Raw genomic sequence first — 3,879 nt, forward strand, 5'->3', positions numbered from 1 at the left:
AATTTAAGGAGTCAAAGAAGTCAGGAAGTAGAAGTCAAAGTTTAAGTCTTTATAGTCCATATATTCATAGCTTCAGTATCATTGATGGCCTAGTTTTTCCAGTTACTGGTGAGGGGCTGTTGATCTCATCTATTATATCAAGAATTTATAGTGATGGCAGAGCAATTAAGATTAGGATAATGACTGGTAAGATAGTCCATATTGTTTCTACTTCTTGCACATCTATTTTATTTGGGTTAATTTAGCTGTTAATACCAGTGAAATGATATAAAGAACTAGAGCGTTGGTTAAGATGATTATGTATGGTCATGAAAGTGTAGGAATTCTTCTATAATGTGGGATGTTGCATCTTAAAAGCCTAGTTGAATGGATATGCCATGGAGATATAAAGACTTAAACCCACAATTTAACTTTGACAAAGTTATGCAAGTTTTACTAATATTTCACTATTGAAAAAGACATAATGGTTATGGTATTGGCTTGAAACCATTTTTAGAGGGTTTCTTTTCTTATTTTAGGCTTATGTAAGAGGATTCTTTAAATATATGATATGGTGGAGGGCATCCATGTAGTCATTCAAGATTAGTGTTAGTTAATTCCACTATTGCTACTTCTCATTTAGATGCAAATACTTCTCAAATTATGAAGATAATATTACTGCTGTTAAGGAGATAAATGAACCGATAGATGACATAGTGTTTCATGTTGTGCATGCATCTGGATAGAGTAATGTCAGGGCATTCCTGAGAGGGAAGAAAGTTATATTAGCTCCAATTACTATGACTGTAAAGAGGATTTTTGCCCAAGACAGTTGACTGTAGCTTGTAGAAAATAATGGGAATCAGTGAACAAATCTTCCCGTGATGGTGAATAATGCTCCTATTGATAATATGTAGTAAAAATGTGCTATCATATAGTATGTGTCCTGGAGAACAATGTCTAGGGATGAGTTGGTTAAGACAATTCCTGCTAGACATCTTATGAATAGGAAGATAAAAGCTAGAGCTCATAGTATGGCTAGTGATCATTTAATGTTGCCTCCGTGAAGGGTTGTTAGCTAAATACTTTTACTCCTGTGAGGGTGGCAATAATTCTAGTAGCTGATGTAAAATATGCTATATGTCAACATCTGTGTCTACTGTTAATATATGATGGGCTCATACAATAAACCTAGGAATCAAATAGGTATTATGGCTCAGACTATTCCTGTATATCCAAAAGGTTGTTTTTTTCCCTGAATAATGCATAATAATACAGGAAATTATTCCAAATTCAGGGAAGATAAGAATATAAACTTTGGAATATCTGGAGAATCAAAATCAATATAAGCATTGGTATCAAATTGGGTTGCCTCTTCCTACAGGATCAAAGAATACGGTGTTTTAGGTTATTGTCTGTTAGTAATATGGTAATTCTGGCTGCTAAGACTGGATGTGATAGTAGTAATAGGATGGCTGTAGTTAGGAGGGATCCAATGAATAAAGGTGTTTAGTATTGAGATACAGCTGGTGGTTTTATATTAATGACTGTGGTAATATGATTGATAGCACCTAAAATTGAGGATACACATAGATGGAGAGAGGGGATTATTAAATTGACTGAGGCTTCTAGTGAGTTAGGTTCCTGGTTAGGGGTGTGTACACTCTTCAAATGGTTCCTGATGATGTAAGAGCAGAAATGATGGTGGTAATAGTCAGAAACTCATGTTATTTGGGGCTCCTGGGTGGCTCAGTTGTTAAGCATCTGCCTTCGGCTCAGGTCATGATCCCAGGGTCCTGGGATTGAGCCCCGCATCGGGCTCCCTGCTCAGTGGGAAGCCTGCTTCTCCCTCTCCCACTCCCCCTGCTTGTGTTCCCTCTTACACCGTCTCTCTCTGTGTCAAATAAATAGATAAAATCCCTTAACATGAGTTTCTTTTTTTTTTAATTTATTTATTTGGGGGAATGCTATATCACGTGCTCTGATTATTAAGGGGACTAAACAGTTTCCAAATTCTCCAATTATAATAGCTAATACTATAAAGAAAATTATCATGAATGCATGGGCAATTATAGTTACATTATAAATTAGGTGATCTCCCAGTAAAGCTCCAGGTTGGCCAAGTTCCACATGGATTAAAAGTACCATTTAAAATTGCACCAAAAAAAAATATTTAGGTATAAATCTAACAAAATGTGTCCAGGCTTTATAAGTAGAAAACTTTAAAACTGATAAAAAATAAACCAAAGACTTAAATGAAAAAAAATAAAAGGCTTCAGAGAGGGGCATCTGGGTGGCTCCGTTGGTTAAGCGTCCGACTCTTGGTTTCAGCTCAGGTCATGATCTCATGACCTGTGTTGGGCTCCACGCTCGGCATGGAGTCTGCTTGTCCCTCTCCCTCTGCTCCTCCCCCTGCACTCTCGCTCTCTCGAATAAATAAATAATCTTAAAAAAAAAAAAAAGGCTTCAGGCAGTTCCCTCTATTCTAGTTCACGCACCAAATAGTAGGTATAGAATGCTGATATCTTTATGGTTTGTTGAGAATAGTAAGCAGTTTATGAACATAGGTAAAACAGCTGAGTAAGCATTAACCTCTAAATCTAAAGACAGAGGTAGAGTCCTCTTTTTGCCAAGCCCTGTGGGGAATATCATACTGAATTACAAATTCAAAGAAGCAGCTTCAACTCTGCTGGGGCTTCTTCTGCCTTTCTTCCCCCTAGGTGGTGGGAGAAATAAATTGAAGCCAATTGATTCGGGTATTTAGCCATTAACTAAAATTTCATGGGGTGGCAACCCACCAATCTAGTAAGGTTTTAGCTTAATTAAAGAATTTGATTTGTGTTCAACTGATGTAGGATAAAGTCTTACAATCCTCGTACTATTTAGGAATTAAGTGAATACACTTGCTTAGGGCTTTGAAGGCTCTTGGTCTTTTCTAAACTAAATTCCTACTCCAAGATTGATAGTATTGGTGTTAGTGGGAGAATTGTTATTGATGTTATAATTAGCGGTGTTAAAAGAGTTAACCATTTTGTACTTTCAAATTATCCTTTTATTTTTATGTTGTTTTTTGATGGAAATATAATTAGTGATGTGAAGTTAATTGCATGTAGAAGTACAGATTGAGTAGTGCTATAATGGCTATTAATATTGGTATAATAAGATAATTTTTTGTCAGTTCCTGGATAATTATCCATTTGGGCAGGAATCCCAAGAGAGGAGGAAGGCCTATTGATAGTATGGTGGTAAAGATTAATGTAGTGATTAAGGGTATTTTGTTTCATATATATGAGAGTGATAGTGTTATGGTGGATGAATTACACATAACAATATGAATGTGGTGAGTGTCATCATGATGTAGATTAATAGATTTTGGGTTATTGTTGGGTTTTAAATTGTGATGGGTGTTATTCATTTCATGTGGGCAATTGATGAATAGGTTATGATTTTTCATATATGCGTTTTTGTTAAGTCCACCTCATTTTCCAATTACAATTGATGTAATAGCTATGGTTGGAATTAAGTCTGGATTAATGGAGATGAGATTTGGTATAAGATTGACATTGATGAAAGTTTTTGTCATGTTCATAAAATTAGGCCTGAGGATAATGGAATTCCTTGTGTTTCTTCAGGTACTCAGAGAAAGTCCAAATTTTATAACGAGAGCTATTGTTCTAATGGCAGATGGATGCTGTTGGATTAGAGATTTTTGTAATTGTTCATTGTCCAGAGTATATTAAGTTAATAATAGCCATTATAAGAAGTATTGATGTTGTTGCTTGTGTTAGGAAATATTTAGTAGATGCTTCTATGGTTCAAGGGTTAAGTTGTTTTTTGTTTTTTTTTTATTAAAGCTAGGATAATAGCTAGTATATTTACTCAAAGCCAATTTAGATAGTC

At 35.3% G+C, this 3,879-nt stretch overlaps 1 pseudogene; it reads right to left on the reverse strand.

Annotated features, from left to right (window-relative positions):
* Positions 1-509: 509 nt before the first annotated feature.
* LOC112816601 (cytochrome c oxidase subunit 1-like) lies at positions 510-3,562 on the reverse strand (annotated as a pseudogene).
* Positions 3,563-3,879: the final 317 nt, after the last annotated feature.

Source organism: Callorhinus ursinus, unplaced genomic scaffold, assembly GCF_003265705.2.
Source record: "Callorhinus ursinus isolate GAN/ISIS: 27379988/994484 unplaced genomic scaffold, GSC_fseal_2.0 scaffold6, whole genome shotgun sequence".
NCBI classification, from domain to species: Eukaryota; Metazoa; Chordata; class Mammalia; order Carnivora; family Otariidae; genus Callorhinus; species Callorhinus ursinus.